This window comes from Phyllobates terribilis, unplaced genomic scaffold (assembly GCF_046119375.1).
Source record: "Phyllobates terribilis strain yellow unplaced genomic scaffold, ASM4611937v1 Scaffold_381__1_contigs__length_1843176, whole genome shotgun sequence".
NCBI classification, from domain to species: domain Eukaryota; kingdom Metazoa; phylum Chordata; class Amphibia; order Anura; family Dendrobatidae; genus Phyllobates; species Phyllobates terribilis.
Genome location: NW_027363141.1, coordinates 570,182 through 594,587, shown reverse-complemented (window position 1 = coordinate 594,587; position 24,406 = coordinate 570,182). Strand labels below are relative to the sequence as shown.

At 45.0% G+C, this 24,406-nt stretch overlaps 19 non-coding genes across 19 annotated transcripts; all 19 read left to right on the top strand.

Moving 5' to 3' along the window:
• The first annotated feature begins 636 nt into the window (after nt 1-636).
• On the top strand, nt 637-827 carry LOC141223902 (U2 spliceosomal RNA). Its single transcript, XR_012291423.1, has one exon. It is a non-coding gene; the product is annotated as a U2 spliceosomal RNA (small nuclear RNA).
• Nucleotides 828-1,942: 1,115 nt separating this feature from the next.
• LOC141223901 (U2 spliceosomal RNA) lies at nt 1,943-2,133 on the top strand. The gene has a single exon (XR_012291422.1). It is a non-coding gene; the product is annotated as a U2 spliceosomal RNA (small nuclear RNA).
• Nucleotides 2,134-3,248: 1,115 nt separating this feature from the next.
• On the top strand, nt 3,249-3,439 carry LOC141223899 (U2 spliceosomal RNA). The gene has a single exon (XR_012291420.1). It is a non-coding gene; the product is annotated as a U2 spliceosomal RNA (small nuclear RNA).
• A 1,115-nt stretch (nt 3,440-4,554) lies between these two features.
• Nucleotides 4,555-4,745, top strand: LOC141223898 (U2 spliceosomal RNA). The gene has a single exon (XR_012291419.1). It is a non-coding gene; the product is annotated as a U2 spliceosomal RNA (small nuclear RNA).
• Nucleotides 4,746-5,860: 1,115 nt separating this feature from the next.
• On the top strand, nt 5,861-6,051 carry LOC141223897 (U2 spliceosomal RNA). The gene has a single exon (XR_012291418.1). It is a non-coding gene; the product is annotated as a U2 spliceosomal RNA (small nuclear RNA).
• Nucleotides 6,052-7,166: 1,115 nt separating this feature from the next.
• LOC141223896 (U2 spliceosomal RNA) lies at nt 7,167-7,357 on the top strand. The gene has a single exon (XR_012291417.1). It is a non-coding gene; the product is annotated as a U2 spliceosomal RNA (small nuclear RNA).
• A 1,115-nt stretch (nt 7,358-8,472) lies between these two features.
• Nucleotides 8,473-8,663, top strand: LOC141223894 (U2 spliceosomal RNA). Its single transcript, XR_012291416.1, has one exon. It is a non-coding gene; the product is annotated as a U2 spliceosomal RNA (small nuclear RNA).
• Nucleotides 8,664-9,778: 1,115 nt separating this feature from the next.
• LOC141223893 (U2 spliceosomal RNA) lies at nt 9,779-9,969 on the top strand. Its single transcript, XR_012291415.1, has one exon. It is a non-coding gene; the product is annotated as a U2 spliceosomal RNA (small nuclear RNA).
• Nucleotides 9,970-11,084: 1,115 nt separating this feature from the next.
• On the top strand, nt 11,085-11,275 carry LOC141223892 (U2 spliceosomal RNA). Its single transcript, XR_012291414.1, has one exon. It is a non-coding gene; the product is annotated as a U2 spliceosomal RNA (small nuclear RNA).
• A 1,115-nt stretch (nt 11,276-12,390) lies between these two features.
• On the top strand, nt 12,391-12,581 carry LOC141223891 (U2 spliceosomal RNA). The gene has a single exon (XR_012291413.1). It is a non-coding gene; the product is annotated as a U2 spliceosomal RNA (small nuclear RNA).
• Nucleotides 12,582-13,696: 1,115 nt separating this feature from the next.
• Nucleotides 13,697-13,887, top strand: LOC141223890 (U2 spliceosomal RNA). Its single transcript, XR_012291412.1, has one exon. It is a non-coding gene; the product is annotated as a U2 spliceosomal RNA (small nuclear RNA).
• A 1,115-nt stretch (nt 13,888-15,002) lies between these two features.
• Nucleotides 15,003-15,193, top strand: LOC141223889 (U2 spliceosomal RNA). Its single transcript, XR_012291410.1, has one exon. It is a non-coding gene; the product is annotated as a U2 spliceosomal RNA (small nuclear RNA).
• A 1,115-nt stretch (nt 15,194-16,308) lies between these two features.
• Nucleotides 16,309-16,499, top strand: LOC141223887 (U2 spliceosomal RNA). Its single transcript, XR_012291408.1, has one exon. It is a non-coding gene; the product is annotated as a U2 spliceosomal RNA (small nuclear RNA).
• Nucleotides 16,500-17,614: 1,115 nt separating this feature from the next.
• Nucleotides 17,615-17,805, top strand: LOC141224114 (U2 spliceosomal RNA). Its single transcript, XR_012291630.1, has one exon. It is a non-coding gene; the product is annotated as a U2 spliceosomal RNA (small nuclear RNA).
• Nucleotides 17,806-18,917: 1,112 nt separating this feature from the next.
• Nucleotides 18,918-19,108, top strand: LOC141223886 (U2 spliceosomal RNA). The gene has a single exon (XR_012291407.1). It is a non-coding gene; the product is annotated as a U2 spliceosomal RNA (small nuclear RNA).
• A 1,115-nt stretch (nt 19,109-20,223) lies between these two features.
• On the top strand, nt 20,224-20,414 carry LOC141223885 (U2 spliceosomal RNA). Its single transcript, XR_012291406.1, has one exon. It is a non-coding gene; the product is annotated as a U2 spliceosomal RNA (small nuclear RNA).
• A 1,115-nt stretch (nt 20,415-21,529) lies between these two features.
• LOC141223883 (U2 spliceosomal RNA) lies at nt 21,530-21,720 on the top strand. Its single transcript, XR_012291405.1, has one exon. It is a non-coding gene; the product is annotated as a U2 spliceosomal RNA (small nuclear RNA).
• A 1,115-nt stretch (nt 21,721-22,835) lies between these two features.
• LOC141223882 (U2 spliceosomal RNA) lies at nt 22,836-23,026 on the top strand. The gene has a single exon (XR_012291404.1). It is a non-coding gene; the product is annotated as a U2 spliceosomal RNA (small nuclear RNA).
• A 1,115-nt stretch (nt 23,027-24,141) lies between these two features.
• LOC141223881 (U2 spliceosomal RNA) lies at nt 24,142-24,332 on the top strand. Its single transcript, XR_012291403.1, has one exon. It is a non-coding gene; the product is annotated as a U2 spliceosomal RNA (small nuclear RNA).
• The last annotated feature ends 74 nt before the right edge of the window (nt 24,333-24,406 follow it).

Here is a 24,406-nt window from a genome sequence, read left to right as displayed (position 1 = left end):
TTTTCTGAAACGTTGTCTCCTTCTGCTGGAACACTGACTTCTTTCATTTAATGCCTGCAGACTATAAAAAAGAACCCAACCCAAAAAGTTTGGTTGATTAGTCTGTGGCATTCTGTTAAACTGTTGCTTATGGCGGTCTCTGTGAGCTTCTCAGCGACATTCAGCCAGCCAGGTATCCTGCCTGCAGTAGATGGAATGTGGCAATGGAACGCTGGCTGCGCATGTCATAATAGGCTCTGAGCCTTTATATACCTGTGCACAGCAGCAGCCACCTTCAGTCTGCTGCTGGACAGCCAGCAGCAGCAGCAGCAGGAGAGGTATGTAATCAGGAGCCCTCCTGCTAAGGGTAGACAGCTGCTCGTTCCACCCCACCCCCCGCCTTAATTGGTTCTCCTCCCTTCCAACGGTGTTGAGGCGGGTGGGAACAGCAGGGGGTGAAGGTGCTGTGTTTAAAGAGGTGGAGTTATGCAGATCTAAAACGCGTGGATTGCAGCAGCAGCAAGCCGAAAAGTGCAGGCATGTAAGGGATCTAGAGGTTGACAACATGTCTTCTTAACGGGAGTCCAGGAGCTCATCTCCACAAATGGACTTTTCAGGATCCTTGGGTGGCTCCGTAGTTTGAAACCAATTCTGGTTATCGCTTCTCGGCCTTTTGGCTAAGATCAAGTGTAGTATCTGTTCTTATCAGTTTAATATCTGATACGTCCCCTATCTGGGGACCATATATTAAATGGATTTTTAGAACAGGGAGATGGAAAAAGAGCTTGCTCTGTCCACTCCACGCATTGACCTGGTATTGCAGTATCTCCAGGACCGGTGCACCCCTTCTTTAATGCAGTTTCTAAAATCAGAAAGAATTGAATTCAATGTTTTTTGTTCATTTTGCTTGTTTGTCGGATTTTGGGATGGACTCTTTGGCTTTGCTTTTCTTCTCCTCATTGGATTTTTCATGTTCAAAGTTGCAGAAGCCAGATTACAAGCTCATTTTGGTTCAACTTCAGCAACTGTGCATTGCATTGCCATGTAATGTGATGCAATGCTATCTTTCTAGCTCTCCCTTTTTACTTCCTTTTGGATAAACAGACATATTAGGCAAGCATTTTGGAGCTTTCACCTAAATAACTACAGGTGGTGAGATAAGCTGCACAATATAATTGACCTTTCAGTATATTGTTGCACACACACCAGCTATTTAGCAAATGCCCTTGTTATCAACAGCAGCCTTTTAAACTCACCTGGGATAACAGGTATGTGCGCTGGTTACTCTGCTGCGCTTAAAATTTCTTTTTTGGTTTGCTACAATGCCTTTTCTGAAACGTTGTCTCCTTCTGCTGGAACACTGACTTCTTTCATTTAATGCCTGCAGACTATAAAAGAGAACCCAACCCAAAAAGTTTGGTTGATTAGTCTGTGGCATTCTGTTAAACTGTTGCTTATGGCGGTCTCTGTGAGCTTCTCAGCGACATTCAGCCAGCCAGGTATCCTGCCTGCAGTAGATGGAATGTGGCAATGGAACGCTGGCTGCGCGTGTCATAATAGGCTCTGAGCCTTTATATACCTGTGCACAGCAGCAGCCACCTTCAGTCTGCTGCTGGACAGCCAGCAGCAGCAGCAGCAGGAGAGGTATGTAATCAGGAGCCCTCCTGCTAAGGGTAGACAGCTGCTCGTTCCACCCCACCCCCCGCCTTAATTGGTTCTCCTCCCTTCCAACGGTGTTGAGGCGGGTGGGAACAGCAGGGGGTGAAGGTGCTGTGTTTAAAGAGGTGGAGTTATGCAGATCTAAAACGCGTGGATTGCAGCAGCAGCAAGCCGAAAAGTGCAGGCATGTAAGGGATCTAGAGGTTGACAACATGTCTTCTTAACGGGAGTCCAGGAGCTCATCTCCACAAATGGACTTTTCAGGATCCTTGGGTGGCTCCGTAGTTTGAAACCAATTCTGGTTATCGCTTCTCGGCCTTTTGGCTAAGATCAAGTGTAGTATCTGTTCTTATCAGTTTAATATCTGATACGTCCCCTATCTGGGGACCATATATTAAATGGATTTTTAGAACAGGGAGATGGAAAAAGAGCTTGCTCTGTCCACTCCACGCATTGACCTGGTATTGCAGTATCTCCAGGACCGGTGCACCCCTTCTTTAATGCAGTTTCTAAAATCAGAAAGAATTGAATTCAATGTTTTTTGTTCATTTTGCTTGTTTGTCGGATTTTGGGATGGACTCTTTGGCTTTGCTTTTCTTCTCCTCATTGGATTTTTCATGTTCAAAGTTGCAGAAGCCAGATTACAAGCTCATTTTGGTTCAACTTCAGCAACTGTGCATTGCATTGCCATGTAATGTGATGCAATGCTATCTTTATAGCTCTCCCTTTTTACTTCCTTTTGGATAAACAGACATATTAGGCAAGCATTTTGGAGCTTTCACCTAAATAACTACAGGTGGTGAGATAAGCTGCACAATATAATTGACCTTTCAGTATATTGTTGCACACACACCATCTATTTAGCAAATGCCCTTGTTATCAACAGCAGCCTTTTAAACTCACCTGAGCTAACAGGTATGTGCGCTGGTTACTCTGCTGCGCTTAAAATTTCTTTTTTGGTTTGCTACAATGCCTTTTCTGAAACGTTGTCTCCTTCTGCTGGAACACTGACTTCTTTCATTTAATGCCTGCAGACTATAAAAGAGAACCCAACCCAAAAAGTTTGGTTGATTAGTCTGTGGCATTCTGTTAAACTGTTGCTTATGGCGGTCTCTGTGAGCTTCTCAGCGACATTCAGCCAGCCAGGTATCCTGCCTGCAGTAGATGGAATGTGGCAATGGAACGCTGGCTGCGCATGTCATAATAGGCTCTGAGCCTTTATATACCTGTGCACAGCAGCAGCCACCTTCAGTCTGCTGCTGGACAGCCAGCAGCAGCAGCAGCAGGAGAGGTATGTAATCAGGAGCCCTCCTGCTAAGGGTAGACAGCTGCTCTTTCCACCCCACCCCCCGCCTTAATTGGTTCTCCTCCCTTCCAACGGTGTTGAGGCGGGTGGGAACAGCAGGGGGTGAAGGTGCTGTGTTTAAAGAGGTGGAGTTATGCAGATCTAAAACGCTTGGATTGCAGCAGCAGCAAGCCGAAAAGTGCAGGCATGTAAGGGATCTAGAGGTTGACAACATGTCTTCTTAACGGGAGTCCAGGAGCTCATCTCCACAAATGGACTTTTCAGGATCCTTGGGTGGCTCCGTAGTTTGAAACCAATTCTGGTTATCGCTTCTCGGCCTTTTGGCTAAGATCAAGTGTAGTATCTGTTCTTATCAGTTTAATATCTGATACGTCCCCTATCTGGGGACCATATATTAAATGGATTTTTAGAACAGGGAGATGGAAAAAGAGCTTGCTCTGTCCACTCCACGCATTGACCTGGTATTGCAGTATCTCCAGGACCGGTGCACCCCTTCTTTAATGCAGTTTCTAAAATCAGAAAGAATTGAATTCAATGTTTTTTGTTCATTTTGCTTGTTTGTCGGATTTTGGGATGGACTCTTTGGCTTTGCTTTTCTTCTCCTCATTGGATTTTTCATGTTCAAAGTTGCAGAAGCCAGATTACAAGCTCATTTTGGTTCAACTTCAGCAACTGTGCATTGCATTGCCATGTAATGTGATGCAATGCTATCTTTCTAGCTCTCCCTTTTTACTTCCTTTTGGATAAACAGACATATTAGGCAAGCATTTTGGAGCTTTCACCTAAATAACTACAGGTGGTGAGATAAGCTGCACAATATAATTGACCTTTCAGTATATTGTTGCACACACACCAGCTATTTAGCAAATGCCCTTGTTATCAACAGCAGCCTTTTAAACTCACCTGGGATAACAGGTATGTGCGCTGGTTACTCTGCTGCGCTTAAAATTTCTTTTTTGGTTTGCTACAATGCCTTTTCTGAAACGTTGTCTCCTTCTTCTGGAACACTGACTTCTTTCATTTAATGCCTGCAGACTATAAAAGAGAACCCAACCCAAAAAGTTTGGTTGATTAGTCTGTGGCATTCTGTTAAACTGTTGCTTATGGCGGTCTCTGTGAGCTTCTCAGCGACATTCAGCCAGCCAGGTATCCTGCCTGCAGTAGATGGAATGTGGCAATGGAACGCTGGCTGCGCGTGTCATAATAGGCTCTGAGCCTTTATATACCTGTGCACAGCAGCAGCCACCTTCAGTCTGCTGCTGGACAGCCAGCAGCAGCAGCAGCAGGAGAGGTATGTAATCAGGAGCCCTCCTGCTAAGGGTAGACAGCTGCTCGTTCCACCCCACCCCCCGCCTTAATTGGTTCTCCTCCCTTCCAACGGTGTTGAGGCGGGTGGGAACAGCAGGGGGTGAAGGTGCTGTGTTTAAAGAGGTGGAGTTATGCAGATCTAAAACGCGTGGATTGCAGCAGCAGCAAGCCGAAAAGTGCAGGCATGTAAGGGATCTAGAGGTTGACAACATGTCTTCTTAACGGGAGTCCAGGAGCTCATCTCCACAAATGGACTTTTCAGGATCCTTGGGTGGCTCCGTAGTTTGAAACCAATTCTGGTTATCGCTTCTCGGCCTTTTGGCTAAGATCAAGTGTAGTATCTGTTCTTATCAGTTTAATATCTGATACGTCCCCTATCTGGGGACCATATATTAAATGGATTTTTAGAACAGGGAGATGGAAAAAGAGCTTGCTCTGTCCACTCCACGCATTGACCTGGTATTGCAGTATCTCCAGGACCGGTGCACCCCTTCTTTAATGCAGTTTCTAAAATCAGAAAGAATTAAATTCAATGTTTTTTGTTCATTTTGCTTGTTTGTCGGATTTTGGGATGGACTCTTTGGCTTTGCTTTTCTTCTCCTCATTGGATTTTTCATGTTCAAAGTTGCAGAAGCCAGATTACAAGCTCATTTTGGTTCAACTTCAGCAACTGTGCATTGCATTGCCATGTAATGTGATGCAATGCTATCTTTCTAGCTCTCCCTTTTTACTTCCTTTTGGATAAACAGACATATTAGGCAAGCATTTTGGAGCTTTCACCTAAATAACTACAGGTGGTGAGATAAGCTGCACAATATAATTGACCTTTCAGTATATTGTTGCACACACACCATCTATTTAGCAAATGCCCTTGTTATCAACAGCAGCCTTTTAAACTCACCTGAGCTAACAGGTATGTGCGCTGGTTACTCTGCTGCGCTTAAAATTTCTTTTTTGGTTTGCTACAATGCCTTTTCTGAAACGTTGTCTCCTTCTGCTGGAACACTGACTTCTTTCATTTAATGCCTGCAGACTATAAAAGAGAACCCAACCCAAAAAGTTTGGTTGATTAGTCTGTGGCATTCTGTTAAACTGTTGCTTATGGCGGTCTCTGTGAGCTTCTCAGCGACATTCAGCCAGCTAGGTATCCTGCCTGCAGTAGATGGAATGTGGCAATGGAACGCTGGCTGCGCGTGTCATAATAGGCTCTGAGCCTTTATATACCTGTGCACAGCAGCAGCCACCTTCAGTCTGCTGCTGGACAGCCAGCAGCAGCAGCAGCAGGAGAGGTATGTAATCAGGAGCCCTCCTGCTAAGGGTAGACAGCTGCTCGTTCCACCCCACCCCCCGCCTTAATTGGTTCTCCTCCCTTCCAACGGTGTTGAGGCGGGTGGGAACAGCAGGGGGTGAAGGTGCTGTGTTTAAAGAGGTGGAGTTATGCAGATCTAAAACGCTTGGATTGCAGCAGCAGCAAGCCGAAAAGTGCAGGCATGTAAGGGATCTAGAGGTTGACAACATGTCTTCTTAACGGGAGTCCAGGAGCTCATCTCCACAAATGGACTTTTCAGGATCCTTGGGTGGCTCCGTAGTTTGAAACCAATTCTGGTTATCGCTTCTCGGCCTTTTGGCTAAGATCAAGTGTAGTATCTGTTCTTATCAGTTTAATATCTGATACGTCCCCTATCTGGGGACCATATATTAAATGGATTTTTAGAACAGGGAGATGGAAAAAGAGCTTGCTCTGTCCACTCCACGCATTGACCTGGTATTGCAGTATCTCCAGGACCGGTGCACCCCTTCTTTAATGCAGTTTCTAAAATCAGAAAGAATTGAATTCAATGTTTTTTGTTCATTTTGCTTGTTTGTCGGATTTTGGGATGGACTCTTTGGCTTTGCTTTTCTTCTCCTCATTGGATTTTTCATGTTCAAAGTTGCAGAAGCCAGATTACAAGCTCATTTTGGTTCAACTTCAGCAACTGTGCATTGCATTGCCATGTAATGTGATGCAATGCTATCTTTCTAGCTCTCCCTTTTTACTTCCTTTTGGATAAACAGACATATTAGGCAAGCATTTTGGAGCTTTCACCTAAATAACTACAGGTGGTGAGATAAGCTGCACAATATAATTGACCTTTCAGTATATTGTTGCACACACACCAGCTATTTAGCAAATGCCCTTGTTATCAACAGCAGCCTTTTAAACTCACCTGGGATAACAGGTATGTGCGCTGGTTACTCTGCTGCGCTTAAAATTTCTTTTTTGGTTTGCTACAATGCCTTTTCTGAAACGTTGTCTCCTTCTGCTGGAACACTGACTTCTTTCATTTAATGCCTGCAGACTATAAAAGAGAACCCAACCCAAAAAGTTTGGTTGATTAGTCTGTGGCATTCTGTTAAACTGTTGCTTATGGCGGTCTCTGTGAGCTTCTCAGCGACATTCAGCCAGCCAGGTATCCTACCTGCAGTAGATGGAATGTGGCAATGGAACGCTGGCTGCGCGTGTCATAATAGGCTCTGAGCCTTTATATACCTGTGCACAGCAGCAGCCACCTTCAGTCTGCTGCTGGACAGCCAGCAGCAGCAGCAGCAGGAGAGGTATGTAATCAGGAGCCCTCCTGCTAAGGGTAGACAGCTGCTCGTTCCACCCCACCCCCCGCCTTAATTGGTTCTCCTCCCTTCCAACGGTGTTGAGGCGGGTGGGAACAGCAGGGGGTGAAGGTGCTGTGTTTAAAGAGGTGGAGTTATGCAGATCTAAAACGCGTGGATTGCAGCAGCAGCAAGCCGAAAAGTGCAGGCATGTAAGGGATCTAGAGGTTGACAACATGTCTTCTTAACGGGAGTCCAGGAGCTCATCTCCACAAATGGACTTTTCAGGATCCTTGGGTGGCTCCGTAGTTTGAAACCAATTCTGGTTATCGCTTCTCGGCCTTTTGGCTAAGATCAAGTGTAGTATCTGTTCTTATCAGTTTAATATCTGATACGTCCCCTATCTGGGGACCATATATTAAATGGATTTTTAGAACAGGGAGATGGAAAAAGAGCTTGCTCTGTCCACTCCACGCATTGACCTGGTATTGCAGTATCTCCAGGACCGGTGCACCCCTTCTTTAATGCAGTTTCTAAAATCAGAAAGAATTAAATTCAATGTTTTTTGTTCATTTTGCTTGTTTGTCGGATTTTGGGATGGACTCTTTGGCTTTGCTTTTCTTCTCCTCATTGGATTTTTCATGTTCAAAGTTGCAGAAGCCAGATTACAAGCTCATTTTGGTTCAACTTCAGCAACTGTGCATTGCATTGCCATGTAATGTGATGCAATGCTATCTTTCTAGCTCTCCCTTTTTACTTCCTTTTGGATAAACAGACATATTAGGCAAGCATTTTGGAGCTTTCACCTAAATAACTACAGGTGGTGAGATAAGCTGCACAATATAATTGACCTTTCAGTATATTGTTGCACACACACCATCTATTTAGCAAATGCCCTTGTTATCAACAGCAGCCTTTTAAACTCACCTGAGCTAACAGGTATGTGCGCTGGTTACTCTGCTGCGCTTAAAATTTCTTTTTTGGTTTGCTACAATGCCTTTTCTGAAACGTTGTCTCCTTCTGCTGGAACACTGACTTCTTTCATTTAATGCCTGCAGACTATAAAAGAGAACCCAACCCAAAAAGTTTGGTTGATTAGTCTGTGGCATTCTGTTAAACTGTTGCTTATGGCGGTCTCTGTGAGCTTCTCAGCGACATTCAGCCAGCCAGGTATCCTGCCTGCAGTAGATGGAATGTGGCAATGGAACGCTGGCTGCGCATGTCATAATAGGCTCTGAGCCTTTATATACCTGTGCACAGCAGCAGCCACCTTCAGTCTGCTGCTGGACAGCCAGCAGCAGCAGCAGCAGGAGAGGTATGTAATCAGGAGCCCTCCTGCTAAGGGTAGACAGCTGCTCGTTCCACCCCACCCCCCGCCTTAATTGGTTCTCCTCCCTTCCAACGGTGTTGAGGCGGGTGGGAACAGCAGGGGGTGAAGGTGCTGTGTTTAAAGAGGTGGAGTTATGCAGATCTAAAACGCGTGGATTGCAGCAGCAGCAAGCCGAAAAGTGCAGGCATGTAAGGGATCTAGAGGTTGACAACATGTCTTCTTAACGGGAGTCCAGGAGCTCATCTCCACAAATGGACTTTTCAGGATCCTTGGGTGGCTCCGTAGTTTGAAACCAATTCTGGTTATCGCTTCTCGGCCTTTTGGCTAAGATCAAGTGTAGTATCTGTTCTTATCAGTTTAATATCTGATACGTCCCCTATCTGGGGACCATATATTAAATGGATTTTTAGAACAGGGAGATGGAAAAAGAGCTTGCTCTGTCCACTCCACGCATTGACCTGGTATTGCAGTATCTCCAGGACCGGTGCACCCCTTCTTTAATGCAGTTTCTAAAATCAGAAAGAATTGAATTCAATGTTTTTTGTTCATTTTGCTTGTTTGTCGGATTTTGGGATGGACTCTTTGGCTTTGCTTTTCTTCTCCTCATTGGATTTTTCATGTTCAAAGTTGCAGAAGCCAGATTACAAGCTCATTTTGGTTCAACTTCAGCAACTGTGCATTGCATTGCCATGTAATGTGATGCAATGCTATCTTTCTAGCTCTCCCTTTTTACTTCCTTTTGGATAAACAGACATATTAGGCAAGCATTTTGGAGCTTTCACCTAAATAACTACAGGTGGTGAGATAAGCTGCACAATATAATTGACCTTTCAGTATATTGTTGCACACACACCAGCTATTTAGCAAATGCCCTTGTTATCAACAGCAGCCTTTTAAACTCACCTGGGATAACAGGTATGTGCGCTGGTTACTCTGCTGCGCTTAAAATTTCTTTTTTGGTTTGCTACAATGCCTTTTCTGAAACGTTGTCTCCTTCTTCTGGAACACTGACTTCTTTCATTTAATGCCTGCAGACTATAAAAGAGAACCCAACCCAAAAAGTTTGGTTGATTAGTCTGTGGCATTCTGTTAAACTGTTGCTTATGGCGGTCTCTGTGAGCTTCTCAGCGACATTCAGCCAGCCAGGTATCCTGCCTGCAGTAGATGGAATGTGGCAATGGAACGCTGGCTGCGCGTGTCATAATAGGCTCTGAGCCTTTATATACCTGTGCACAGCAGCAGCCACCTTCAGTCTGCTGCTGGACAGCCAGCAGCAGCAGCAGCAGGAGAGGTATGTAATCAGGAGCCCTCCTGCTAAGGGTAGACAGCTGCTCGTTCCACCCCACCCCCCGCCTTAATTGGTTCTCCTCCCTTCCAACGGTGTTGAGGCGGGTGGGAACAGCAGGGGGTGAAGGTGCTGTGTTTAAAGAGGTGGAGTTATGCAGATCTAAAACGCGTGGATTGCAGCAGCAGCAAGCCGAAAAGTGCAGGCATGTAAGGGATCTAGAGGTTGACAACATGTCTTCTTAACGGGAGTCCAGGAGCTCATCTCCACAAATGGACTTTTCAGGATCCTTGGGTGGCTCCGTAGTTTGAAACCAATTCTGGTTATCGCTTCTCGGCCTTTTGGCTAAGATCAAGTGTAGTATCTGTTCTTATCAGTTTAATATCTGATACGTCCCCTATCTGGGGACCATATATTAAATGGATTTTTAGAACAGGGAGATGGAAAAAGAGCTTGCTCTGTCCACTCCACGCATTGACCTGGTATTGCAGTATCTCCAGGACCGGTGCACCCCTTCTTTAATGCAGTTTCTAAAATCAGAAAGAATTAAATTCAATGTTTTTTGTTCATTTTGCTTGTTTGTCGGATTTTGGGATGGACTCTTTGGCTTTGCTTTTCTTCTCCTCATTGGATTTTTCATGTTCAAAGTTGCAGAAGCCAGATTACAAGCTCATTTTGGTTCAACTTCAGCAACTGTGCATTGCATTGCCATGTAATGTGATGCAATGCTATCTTTCTAGCTCTCCCTTTTTACTTCCTTTTGGATAAACAGACATATTAGGCAAGCATTTTGGAGCTTTCACCTAAATAACTACAGGTGGTGAGATAAGCTGCACAATATAATTGACCTTTCAGTATATTGTTGCACACACACCATCTATTTAGCAAATGCCCTTGTTATCAACAGCAGCCTTTTAAACTCACCTGAGCTAACAGGTATGTGCGCTGGTTACTCTGCTGCGCTTAAAATTTCTTTTTTGGTTTGCTACAATGCCTTTTCTGAAACGTTGTCTCCTTCTGCTGGAACACTGACTTCTTTCATTTAATGCCTGCAGACTATAAAAGAGAACCCAACCCAAAAAGTTTGGTTGATTAGTCTGTGGCATTCTGTTAAACTGTTGCTTATGGCGGTCTCTGTGAGCTTCTCAGCGACATTCAGCCAGCCAGGTATCCTGCCTGCAGTAGATGGAATGTGGCAATGGAACGCTGGCTGCGCGTGTCATAATAGGCTCTGAGCCTTTATATACCTGTGCACAGCAGCAGCCACCTTCAGTCTGCTGCTGGACAGCCAGCAGCAGCAGCAGCAGGAGAGGTATGTAATCAGGAGCCCTCCTGCTAAGGGTAGACAGCTGCTCGTTCCACCCCACCCCCCGCCTTAATTGGTTCTCCTCCCTTCCAACGGTGTTGAGGCGGGTGGGAACAGCAGGGGGTGAAGGTGCTGTGTTTAAAGAGGTGGAGTTATGCAGATCTAAAACGCTTGGATTGCAGCAGCAGCAAGCCGAAAAGTGCAGGCATGTAAGGGATCTAGAGGTTGACAACATGTCTTCTTAACGGGAGTCCAGGAGCTCATCTCCACAAATGGACTTTTCAGGATCCTTGGGTGGCTCCGTAGTTTGAAACCAATTCTGGTTATCGCTTCTCGGCCTTTTGGCTAAGATCAAGTGTAGTATCTGTTCTTATCAGTTTAATATCTGATACGTCCCCTATCTGGGGACCATATATTAAATGGATTTTTAGAACAGGGAGATGGAAAAAGAGCTTGCTCTGTCCACTCCACGCATTGACCTGGTATTGCAGTATCTCCAGGACCGGTGCACCCCTTCTTTAATGCAGTTTCTAAAATCAGAAAGAATTGAATTCAATGTTTTTTGTTCATTTTGCTTGTTTGTCGGATTTTGGGATGGACTCTTTGGCTTTGCTTTTCTTCTCCTCATTGGATTTTTCATGTTCAAAGTTGCAGAAGCCAGATTACAAGCTCATTTTGGTTCAACTTCAGCAACTGTGCATTGCATTGCCATGTAATGTGATGCAATGCTATCTTTCTAGCTCTCCCTTTTTACTTCCTTTTGGATAAACAGACATATTAGGCAAGCATTTTGGAGCTTTCACCTAAATAACTACAGGTGGTGAGATAAGCTGCACAATATAATTGACCTTTCAGTATATTGTTGCACACACACCAGCTATTTAGCAAATGCCCTTGTTATCAACAGCAGCCTTTTAAACTCACCTGGGATAACAGGTATGTGCGCTGGTTACTCTGCTGCGCTTAAAATTTCTTTTTTGGTTTGCTACAATGCCTTTTCTGAAACGTTGTCTCCTTCTGCTGGAACACTGACTTCTTTCATTTAATGCCTGCAGACTATAAAAGAGAACCCAACCCAAAAAGTTTGGTTGATTAGTCTGTGGCATTCTGTTAAACTGTTGCTTATGGCGGTCTCTGTGAGCTTCTCAGCGACATTCAGCCAGCCAGGTATCCTGCCTGCAGTAGATGGAATGTGGCAATGGAACGCTGGCTGCGCGTGTCATAATAGGCTCTGAGCCTTTATATACCTGTGCACAGCAGCAGCCACCTTCAGTCTGCTGCTGGACAGCCAGCAGCAGCAGCAGCAGGAGAGGTATGTAATCAGGAGCCCTCCTGCTAAGGGTAGACAGCTGCTCGTTCCACCCCACCCCCCGCCTTAATTGGTTCTCCTCCCTTCCAACGGTGTTGAGGCGGGTGGGAACAGCAGGGGGTGAAGGTGCTGTGTTTAAAGAGGTGGAGTTATGCAGATCTAAAACGCGTGGATTGCAGCAGCAGCAAGCCGAAAAGTGCAGGCATGTAAGGGATCTAGAGGTTGACAACATGTCTTCTTAACGGGAGTCCAGGAGCTCATCTCCACAAATGGACTTTTCAGGATCCTTGGGTGGCTCCGTAGTTTGAAACCAATTCTGGTTATCGCTTCTCGGCCTTTTGGCTAAGATCAAGTGTAGTATCTGTTCTTATCAGTTTAATATCTGATACGTCCCCTATCTGGGGACCATATATTAAATGGATTTTTAGAACAGGGAGATGGAAAAAGAGCTTGCTCTGTCCACTCCACGCATTGACCTGGTATTGCAGTATCTCCAGGACCGGTGCACCCCTTCTTTAATGCAGTTTCTAAAATCAGAAAGAATTAAATTCAATGTTTTTTGTTCATTTTGCTTGTTTGTCGGATTTTGGGATGGACTCTTTGGCTTTGCTTTTCTTCTCCTCATTGGATTTTTCATGTTCAAAGTTGCAGAAGCCAGATTACAAGCTCATTTTGGTTCAACTTCAGCAACTGTGCATTGCATTGCCATGTAATGTGATGCAATGCTATCTTTCTAGCTCTCCCTTTTTACTTCCTTTTGGATAAACAAACATATTAGGCAAGCATTTTGGAGCTTTCACCTAAATAACTACAGGTGGTGAGATAAGCTGCACAATATAATTGACTTTTCAGTATATTGTTGCACACACACCAGCTATTTAGCAAATGCCCTTGTTATCAACAGCAGCCTTTTAAACTCACCTGGGATAACAGGTATGTGCGCTGGTTACTCTGCTGCGCTTAAAATTTCTTTTTTGGTTTGCTACAATGCCTTTTCTGAAACGTTGTCTCCTTCTGCTGGAACACTGACTTCTTTCATTTAATGCCTGCAGACTATAAAAGAGAACCCAACCCAAAAAGTTTGGTTGATTAGTCTGTGGCATTCTGTTAAACTGTTGCTTATGGCGGTCTCTGTGAGCTTCTCAGCGACATTCAGCCAGCCAGGTATCCTGCCTGCAGTAGATGGAATGTGGCAATGGAACGCTGGCTGCGCGTTTCATAATAGGCTCTGAGCCTTTATATACCTGTGCACAGCAGCAGCCACCTTCAGTCTGCTGCTGGACAGCCAGCAGCAGCAGCAGCAGGAGAGGTATGTAATCAGGAGCCCTCCTGCTAAGGGTAGACAGCTGCTCGTTCCACCCCACCCCCCGCCTTAATTGGTTCTCCTCCCTTCCAACGGTGTTGAGGCGGGTGGGAACAGCAGGGGGTGAAGGTGCTGTGTTTAAAGAGGTGGAGTTATGCAGATCTAAAACGCGTGGATTGCAGCAGCAGCAAGCCGAAAAGTGCAGGCATGTAAGGGATCTAGAGGTTGACAACATGTCTTCTTAACGGGAGTCCAGGAGCTCATCTCCACAAATGGACTTTTCAGGATCCTTGGGTGGCTCCGTAGTTTGAAACCAATTCTGGTTATCGCTTCTCGGCCTTTTGGCTAAGATCAAGTGTAGTATCTGTTCTTATCAGTTTAATATCTGATACGTCCCCTATCTGGGGACCATATATTAAATGGATTTTTAGAACAGGGAGATGGAAAAAGAGCTTGCTCTGTCCACTCCACGCATTGACCTGGTATTGCAGTATCTCCAGGACCGGTGCACCCCTTCTTTAATGCAGTTTCTAAAATCAGAAAGAATTAAATTCAATGTTTTTTGTTCATTTTGCTTGTTTGTCGGATTTTGGGATGGACTCTTTGGCTTTGCTTTTCTTCTCCTCATTGGATTTTTCATGTTCAAAGTTGCAGAAGCCAGATTACAAGCTCATTTTGGTTCAACTTCAGCAACTGTGCATTGCATTGCCATGTAATGTGATGCAATGCTATCTTTCTAGCTCTCCCTTTTTACTTCCTTTTGGATAAACAGACATATTAGGCAAGCATTTTGGAGCTTTCACCTACATAACTACAGGTGGTGAGATAAGCTGCACAATATAATTGACCTTTCAGTATATTGTTGCACACACACCATCTATTTAGCAAATGCCCTTGTTATCAACAGCAGCCTTTTAAACTCACCTGAGCTAACAGGTATGTGCGCTGGTTACTCTGCTGCGCTTAAAATTTCTTTTTTGGTTTGCTACAATGCCTTTTCTGAAACGTTGTCTCCTTCTGCTGGAACACTGACTTCTTTCATTTAATGCCTGCAGACTATAAAAGAGAACCCAACCCAAAAAGTTTGGTTGATTAGTCTGTGGCATTCTGTTAAACTGTTGCTTATGGCGGTCTCTGTGAGCTTCTCAGCGACATTCAGCCAGCCAGGTATCCTGCCTGCAGTAGATGGAATGTGGCAATGGAACGCTGGCTGCGCGTGTCATAATAGGCTCTGAGCCTTTATATACCTGTGCACAGCAGCAGCCACCTTCAGTCTGCTGCTGGACAGCCAGCAGCAGCAGCAGCAGGAGAGGTATGTAATCAGGAGCCCTCCTGCTAAGGGTAGACAGCTGCTCGTTCCACCCCACCCCCCGCCTTAATTGGTTCTCCTCCCTTCCAACGGTGTTGAGGCGGGTGGGAACAGCAGGGGGTGAAGGTGCTGTGTTTAAAGAGGTGGAGTTATGCAGATCTAAAACGCGTGGATTGCAGCAGCAGCAAGCCGAAAAGTGCAGGCATGTAAGGGATCTAGAGGTTGACAACATGTCTTCTTAACGGGAGTCCAGGAGCTCATCTCCACAAATGGACTTTTCAGGATCCTTGGGTGGCTCCGTAGTTTGAAACCAATTCTGGTTATCGCTTCTCGGCCTTTTGGCTAAGATCAAGTGTAGTATCTGTTCTTATCAGTTTAATATCTGATACGTCCCCTATCTGGGGACCATATATTAAATGGATTTTTAGAACAGGGAGATGGAAAAAGAGCTTGCTCTGTCCACTCCACGCATTGACCTGGTATTGCAGTATCTCCAGGACCGGTGCACCCCTTCTTTAATGCAGTTTCTAAAATCAGAAAGAATTAAATTCAATGTTTTTTGTTCATTTTGCTTGTTTGTCGGATTTTGGGATGGACTCTTTGGCTTTGCTTTTCTTCTCCTCATTGGATTTTTCATGTTCAAAGTTGCAGAAGCCAGATTACAAGCTCATTTTGGTTCAACTTCAGCAACTGTGCATTGCATTGCCATGTAATGTGATGCAATGCTATCTTTCTAGCTCTCCCTTTTTACTTCCTTTTGGATAAACAGACATATTAGGCAAGCATTTTGGAGCTTTCACCTAAATAACTACAGGTGGTGAGATAAGCTGCACAATATAATTGACCTTTCAGTATATTGTTGCACACACACCATCTATTTAGCAAATGCCCTTGTTATCAACAGCAGCCTTTTAAACTCACCTGAGCTAACAGGTATGTGCGCTGGTTACTCTGCTGCGCTTAAAATTTCTTTTTTGGTTTGCTACAATGCCTTTTCTGAAACGTTGTCTCCTTCTGCTGGAACACTGACTTCTTTCATTTAATGCCTGCAGACTATAAAAGAGAACCCAACCCAAAAAGTTTGGTTGATTAGTCTGTGGCATTCTGTTAAACTGTTGCTTATGGCGGTCTCTGTGAGCTTCTCAGCGACATTCAGCCAGCCAGGTATCCTGCCTGCAGTAGATGGAATGTGGCAATGGAACGCTGGCTGCGCGTGTCATAATAGGCTCTGAGCCTTTATATACCTGTGCACAGCAGCAGCCACCTTCAGTCTGCTGCTGGACAGCCAGCAGCAGCAGCAGCAGGAGAGGTATGTAATCAGGAGCCCTCCTGCTAAGGGTAGACAGCTGCTCGTTCCACCCCACCCCCCGCCTTAATTGGTTCTCCTCCCTTCCAACGGTGTTGAGGCGGGTGGGAACAGCAGGGGGTGAAGGTGCTGTGTTTAAAGAGGTGGAGTTATGCAGATCTAAAACGCGTGGATTGCAGCAGCAGCAAGCCGAAAAGTGCAGGCATGTAAGGGATCTAGAGGTTGACAACATGTCTTCTTAACGGGAGTCCAGGAGCTCATCTCCACAAATGGACTTTTCAGGATCCTTGGGTGGCTCCGTAGTTTGAAACCAATTCTGGTTATCGCTTCTCGGCCTTTTGGCTAAGATCAAGTGTAGTATCTGTTCTTATCAGTTTAATATCTGATACGTCCCCTATCTGGGGACCATATATTAAATGGATTTTTAGAACAGGGAGATGGAAAAAGAGCTTGCTCTGTCCACTCCACGCATTGACCTGGTATTGCAGTATCTCCAGGACCGGTGCACCCCTTCTTTAATGCAGTTTCTAAAATCAGAAAGAATTGAATTCAATGTTTTTTGTTCATTTTGCTTGTTTGTCGGATTTTGGGATGGACTCTTTGGCTTTGCTTTTCTTCTCCTCATTGGATTTTTCATGTTCAAAGTTGCAGAAGCCAGATTACAAGCTCATTTTGGTTCAACTTCAGCAACTGTGCATTGCATTGCCATGTAATGTGATGCAATGCTATCTTTCTAGCTCTCCCTTTTTACTTCCTTTTGGATAAACAGACATATTAGGCAAGCATTTTGGAGCTTTCACCTAAATAACTACAGGTGGTGAGATAAGCTGCACAATATAATTGACCTTTCAGTATATTGTTGCACACACACCATCTATTTAGCAAATGCCCTTGTTATCAACAGCAGCCTTTTAAACTCACCTGAGCTAACAGGTATGTGCGCTGGTTACTCTGCTGCGCTTAAAATTTCTTTTTTGGTTTGCTACAATGCCTTTTCTGAAACGTTGTCTCCTTCTGCTGGAACACTGACTTCTTTCATTTAATGCCTGCAGACTATAAAAGAGAACCCAACCCAAAAAGTTTGGTTGATTAGTCTGTGGCATTCTGTTAAACTGTTGCTTATGGCGGTCTCTGTGAGCTTCTCAGCGACATTCAGCCAGCCAGGTATCCTGCCTGCAGTAGATGGAATGTGGCAATGGAACGCTGGCTGCGCGTGTCATAATAGGCTCTGAGCCTTTATATACCTGTGCACAGCAGCAGCCACCTTCAGTCTGCTGCTGGACAGCCAGCAGCAGCAGCAGCAGGAGAGGTATGTAATCAGGAGCCCTCCTGCTAAGGGTAGACAGCTGCTCGTTCCACCCCACCCCCCGCCTTAATTGGTTCTCCTCCCTTCCAACGGTGTTGAGGCGGGTGGGAACAGCAGGGGGTGAAGGTGCTGTGTTTAAAGAGGTGGAGTTATGCAGATCTAAAACGCGTGGATTGCAGCAGCAGCAAGCCGAAAAGTGCAGGCATGTAAGGGATCTAGAGGTTGACAACATGTCTTCTTAACGGGAGTCCAGGAGCTCATCTCCACAAATGGACTTTTCAGGATCCTTGGGTGGCTCCGTAGTTTGAAACCAATTCTGGTTATCGCTTCTCGGCCTTTTGGCTAAGATCAAGTGTAGTATCTGTTCTTATCAGTTTAATATCTGATACGTCCCCTATCTGGGGACCATATATTAAATGGATATTTAGAACAGGGAGATGGAAAAAGAGCTTGCTCTGTCCACTCCACGCATTGACCTGGTATTGCAGTATCTCCAGGACCGGTGCACCTCTTCTTTAATGCAGTTTCTAAAATCAGAAAGAATTGAATTCAATGTTTTTTGTTCATTTTGCTTGTTTGTCGGATTTTGGGATGGACTCTTTGGCTTTGCTTTTCTTCTCCTCATTGGATTTTTCATGTTCAAAGTTGCAGAAGCCAGATTACAAGCTCATTTTGGTTCAACTTCAGCAACTGTGCATTGCATTGCCATGTAATGTGATGCAATGCTATCTTTCTAGCTCTCCCTTTTTACTTCCTTTTGGATAAACAGACATATTAGGCAAGCATTTTGGAGCTTTCACCTAAATAACTACAGGTGGTGAGATAAGCTGCACAATATAATTGACCTTTCAGTATATTGTTGCACACACACCATCTATTTAGCAAATGCCCTTGTTATCAACAGCAGCCTTTTAAACTCACCTGAGCTAACAGGTATGTGCGCTGGTTACTCTGCTGCGCTTAAAATTTCTTTTTTGGTTTGCTACAATGCCTTTTCTGAAACGTTGTCTCCTTCTGCTGGAACACTGACTTCTTTCATTTAATGCCTGCAGACTATAAAAGAGAACCCAACCCAAAAAGTTTGGTTGATTAGTCTGTGGCATTCTGTTAAACTGTTGCTTATGGCGGTCTCTGTGAGCTTCTCAGCGACATTCAGCCAGCCAGGTATCCTGCCTGCAGTAGATGGAATGTGGCAATGGAACGCTGGCTGCGCGTGTCATAATAGGCTCTGAGCCTTTATATACCTGTGCACAGCAGCAGCCACCTTCAGTCTGCTGCTGGACAGCCAGCAGCAGCAGCAGCAGGAGAGGTATGTAATCAGGAGCCCTCCTGCTAAGGGTAGACAGCTGCTCGTTCCACCCCACCCCCCGCCTTAATTGGTTCTCCTCCCTTCCAACGGTGTTGAGGCGGGTGGGAACAGCAGGGGGTGAAGGTGCTGTGTTTAAAGAGGTGGAGTTATGCAGATCTAAAACGCGTGGATTGCAGCAGCAAGCCGAAAAGTGCAGGCATGTAAGGGATCTAGAGGTTGACAACATGTCTTCTTAACGGGAGTCCAGGAGCTCATCTCCACAAATGGACTTTTCAGGATCCTTGGGTGGCTCCGTAGTTTGAAACCAATTCTGGTTATCGCTTCTCGGCCTTTTGGCTAAGATCAAGTGTAGTATCTGTTCTTATCAGTTTAATATCTGATACGTCCCCTATCTGGGGACCATATATTAAATGGATTTTTAGAACAGGGAGATGGAAAAAGAGCTTGCTCTGTCCACTCCACGCATTGACCTGGTATTGCAGTATCTCCAGGACCGGTGCACCCCTTCTTTAATGCAGTTTCTAAAATCAGAAAGAATTGAATTCAATGTTTTTTGTTCATTTTGCTTGTTTGTCGGATTTTGGGATGGACTCTTTGGCTTTGCTTTTCTTCTCCTCATTGGATTTTTCATGTTCAAAGTTGCAGAAGCCAGATTACAAGCTCATTTTGGTTCAACTTCAGCAACTGTGCATTGCATTGCCATGTAATGTGATGCAATGCTATCTTTCTAGCTCTCCCTTTTTACTTCCTTTTGGATAAACAGACATATTAGGCAAGCATTTTGGAGCTTTCACCTAAATAACTACAGGTGGTGAGATAAGCTGCACAATATAATTGACCTTTCAGTATATTGTTGCACACACACCATCTATTTAGCAAATGCCCTTGTTATCAACAGCAGCCTTTTAAACTCACCTGAGCTAACAGGTATGTGCGCTGGTTACTCTGCTGCGCTTAAAATTTCTTTTTTGGTTTGCTACAATGCCTTTTCTGAAACGTTGTCTCCTTCTGCTGGAACACTGACTTCTTTCATTTAATGCCTGCAGACTATAAAAGAGAACCCAACCCAAAAAGTTTGGTTGATTAGTCTGTGGCATTCTGTTAAACTGTTGCTTATGGCGGTCTCTGTGAGCTTCTCAGCGACATTCAGCCAGCCAGGTATCCTGCCTGCAGTAGATGGAATGTGGCAATGGAACGCTGGCTGCGCGTGTCATAATAGGCTCTGAGCCTTTATATACCTGTGCACAGCAGCAGCCACCTTCAGTCTGCTGCTGGACAGCCAGCAGCAGCAGCAGCAGGAGAGGTATGTAATCAGGAGCCCTCCTGCTAAGGGTAGACAGCTGCTCGTTCCACCCCACCCCCCGCCTTAATTGGTTCTCCTCCCTTCCAACGGTGTTGAGGCGGGTGGGAACAGCAGGGGGTGAAGGTGCTGTGTTTAAAGAGGTGGAGTTATGCAGATCTAAAACGCGTGGATTGCAGCAGCAGCAAGCCGAAAAGTGCAGGCATGTAAGGGATCTAGAGGTTGACAACATGTCTTCTTAACGGGAGTCCAGGAGCTCATCTCCACAAATGGACTTTTCAGGATCCTTGGGTGGCTCCGTAGTTTGAAACCAATTCTGGTTATCGCTTCTCGGCCTTTTGGCTAAGATCAAGTGTAGTATCTGTTCTTATCAGTTTAATATCTGATACGTCCCCTATCTGGGGACCATATATTAAATGGATTTTTAGAACAGGGAGATGGAAAAAGAGCTTGCTCTGTCCACTCCACGCATTGACCTGGTATTGCAGTATCTCCAGGACCGGTGCACCCCTTCTTTAATGCAGTTTCTAAAATCAGAAAGAATTGAATTCAATGTTTTTTGTTCATTTTGCTTGTTTGTCGGATTTTGGGATGGACTCTTTGGCTTTGCTTTTCTTCTCCTCATTGGATTTTTCATGTTCAAAGTTGCAGAAGCCAGATTACAAGCTCATTTTGGTTCAACTTCAGCAACTGTGCATTGCATTGCCATGTAATGTGATGCAATGCTATCTTTCTAGCTCTCCCTTTTTACTTCCTTTTGGATAAACAGACATATTAGGCAAGCATTTTGGAGCTTTCACCTAAATAACTACAGGTGGTGAGATAAGCTGCACAATATAATTGACCTTTCAGTATATTGTTGCACACACACCATCTATTTAGCAAATGCCCTTGTTATCAACAGCAGCCTTTTAAACTCACCTGAGCTAACAGGTATGTGCGCTGGTTACTCTGCTGCGCTTAAAATTTCTTTTTTGGTTTGCTACAATGCCTTTTCTGAAACGTTGTCTCCTTCTGCTGGAACACTGACTTCTTTCATTTAATGCCTGCAGACTATAAAAGAGAACCCAACCCAAAAAGTTTGGTTGATTAGTCTGTGGCATTCTGTTAAACTGTTGCTTATGGCGGTCTCTGTGAGCTTCTCAGCGACATTCAGCCAGCCAGGTATCCTGCCTGCAGTAGATGGAATGTGGCAATGAAACGCTGGCTGCGCGTGTCATAATAGGCTCTGAGCCTTTATATACCTGTGCACAGCAGCAGCCACCTTCAGTCTGCTGCTGGACAGCCAGCAGCAGCAGCAGCAGGAGAGGTATGTAATCAGGAGCCCTCCTGCTAAGGGTAGACAGCTGCTCGTTCCACCCCACCCCCCGCCTTAATTGGTTCTCCTCCCTTCCAACGGTGTTGAGGCGGGTGGGAACAGCAGGGGGTGAAGGTGCTGTGTTTAAAGAGGTGGAGTTATGCAGATCTAAAACGCGTGGATTGCAGCAGCAGCAAGCCGAAAAGTGCAGGCATGTAAGGGATCTAGAGGTTGACAACATGTCTTCTTAACGGGAGTCCAGGAGCTCATCTCCACAAATGGACTTTTCAGGATCCTTGGGTGGCTCCGTAGTTTGAAACCAATTCTGGTTATCGCTTCTCGGCCTTTTGGCTAAGATCAAGTGTAGTATCTGTTCTTATCAGTTTAATATCTGATACGTCCCCTATCTGGGGACCATATATTAAATGGATTTTTAGAACAGGGAGATGGAAAAAGAGCTTGCTCTGTCCACTCCACGCATTGACCTGGTATTGCAGTATCTCCAGGACCGGTGCACCCCTTCTTTAATGCAGTTTCTAAAATCAGAAAGAATTGAATTCAATGTTTTTTGTTCATTTTGCTTGTTTGTCGGATTTTGGGATGGACTCTTTGGCTTTGCTTTTCTTCTCCTCATTGGATTTTTCATGTTCAAAGTTGCAGAAGCCAGATTACAAGCTCATTTTGGTTCAACTTCAGCAACTGTGCATTGCATTGCCATGTAATGTGATGCAATGCTATCTTTCTAGCTCTCCCTTTTTACTTCCTTTTGGATAAACAGACATATTAGGCAAGCATTTTGGAGCTTTCACCTAAATAACTACAGGTGGTGAGATAAGCTGCACAATATAATTGACCTTTCAGTATATTGTTGCACACACACCATCTATTTAGCAAATGCCCTTGTTATCAACAGCAGCCTTTTAAACTCACCTGAGCTAACAGGTATGTGCGCTGGTTACTCTGCTGCGCTTAAAATTTCTTTTTTGGTTTGCTACAATGCCTTTTCTGAAACGTTGTCTCCTTCTGCTGGAACACTGACTTCTTTCATTTAATGCCTGCAGACTATAAAAGAGAACCCAACCCAAAAAGTTTGGTTGATTAGTCTGTGGCATTCTGTTAAACTGTTGCTTATGGCGGTCTCTGTGAGCTTCTCAGCGACATTCAGCCAGCCAGGTATCCTGCCTGCAGTAGATGGAATGTGGCAATGGAACGCTGGCTGCGCGTGTCATAATAGGCTCTGAGCCTTTATATACCTGTGCACAGCAGCAGCCACCTTCAGTCTGCTGCTGGACAGCCAGCAGCAGCAGCAGCAGGAGAGGTATGTAATCAGGAGCCCTCCTGCTAAGGGTAGATAGCTGCTCGTTCCACCCCACCCCCCGCCTTAATTGGTTCTCCTCCCTTCCAACGGTGTTGAGGCGGGTGGGAACAGCAGGGGGTGAAGGTGCTGTGTTTAAAGAGGTGGAGTTATGCAGATCTAAAACGCGTGGATTGCAGCAGCAGCAAGCCGAAAAGTGCAGGCATGTAAGGGATCTAGAGGTTGACAACATGTCTTCTTAACGGGAGTCCAGGAGCTCATCTCCACAAATGGACTTTTCAGGATCCTTGGGTGGCTCCGTAGTTTGAAACCAATTCTGGTTATCGCTTCTCGGCCTTTTGGCTAAGATCAAGTGTAGTATCTGTTCTTATCAGTTTAATATCTGATACGTCCCCTATCTGGGGACCATATATTAAATGGATTTTTAGAACAGGGAGATGGAAAAAGAGCTTGCTCTGTCCACTCCACGCATTGACCTGGTATTGCAGTATCTCCAGGACCGGTGCACCCCTTCTTTAATGCAGTTTCTAAAATCAGAAAGAATTGAATTCAATGTTTTTTGTTCATTTTGCTTGTTTGTCGGATTTTGGGATGGACTCTTTGGCTTTGCTTTTCTTCTCCTCATTGGATTTTTCATGTTCAAAGTTGCAGAAGCCAGATTACAAGCTCATTTTGGTTCCACTTCAGCAACTGTGCATTGCATTGCCATGTAATGTGATGCAATGCTATCTTTCTAGCTCTCCCTTTTTACTTCCTTTTGGATAAACAGACATATTAGGCAAGCATTTTGGAGCTTTCACCTAAATAACTACAGGTGGTGAGATAAGCTGCACAATATAATTGACCTTTCAGTATATTGTTGCACACACACCATCTATTTAGCAAATGCCCTTGTTATCAACAGCAGCCTTTTAAACTCACCTGAGCTAACAGGTATGTGCGCTGGTTACTCTGCTGCGCTTAAAATTTCTTTTTTGGTTTGCTACAATGCCTTTTCTGAAACGTTGTCTCCTTCTGCTGGAACACTGACTTCTTTCATTTAATGCCTGCAGACTATAAAAGAGAACCCAACCCAAAAAGTTTGGTTGATTAGTCTGTGGCATTCTGTTAAACTGTTGCTTATGGCGGTCTCTGTGAGCTTCTCAGCGACATTCAGCCAGCCAGGTATCCTGCCTGCAGTAGATGGAATGTGGCAATGGAACGCTGGCTGCGCGTGTCATAATAGGCTCTGAGCCTTTATATACCTGTGCACAGCAGCAGCCACCTTCAGTCTGCTGCTGGACAGCCAGCAGCAGCAGCAGCAGGAGAGGTATGTAATCAGGAGCCCTCCTGCTAAGGGTAGACAGCTGCTCGTTCCACCCCACCCCCCGCCTTAATTGGTTCTCCTCCCTTCCAACGGTGTTGAGGCGGGTGGGAACAGCAGGGGGTGAAGGTGCTGTGTTTAAAGAGGTGGAGTTATGCAGATCTAAAACGCGTGGATTGCAGCAGCAGCAAGCCGAAAAGTGCAGGCATGTAAGGGATCTAGAGGTTGACAACATGTCTTCTTAACGGGAGTCCAGGAGCTCATCTCCACAAATGGACTTTTCAGGATCCTTGGGTGGCTCCGTAGTTTGAAACCAATTCTGGTTATCGCTTCTCGGCCTTTTGGCTAAGATCAAGTGTAGTATCTGTTCTTATCAGTTTAATATCTGATACGTCCCCTATCTGGGGACCATATATTAAATGGATTTTTAGAACAGGGAGATGGAAAAAGAGCTTGCTCTGTCCACTCCACGCATTGACCTGGTATTGCAGTATCTCCAGGACCGGTGCACCCCTTCTTTAATGCAGTTTCTAAAATCAGAAAGAATTGAATTCAATGTTTTTTGTTCATTTTGCTTGTTTGTCGGATTT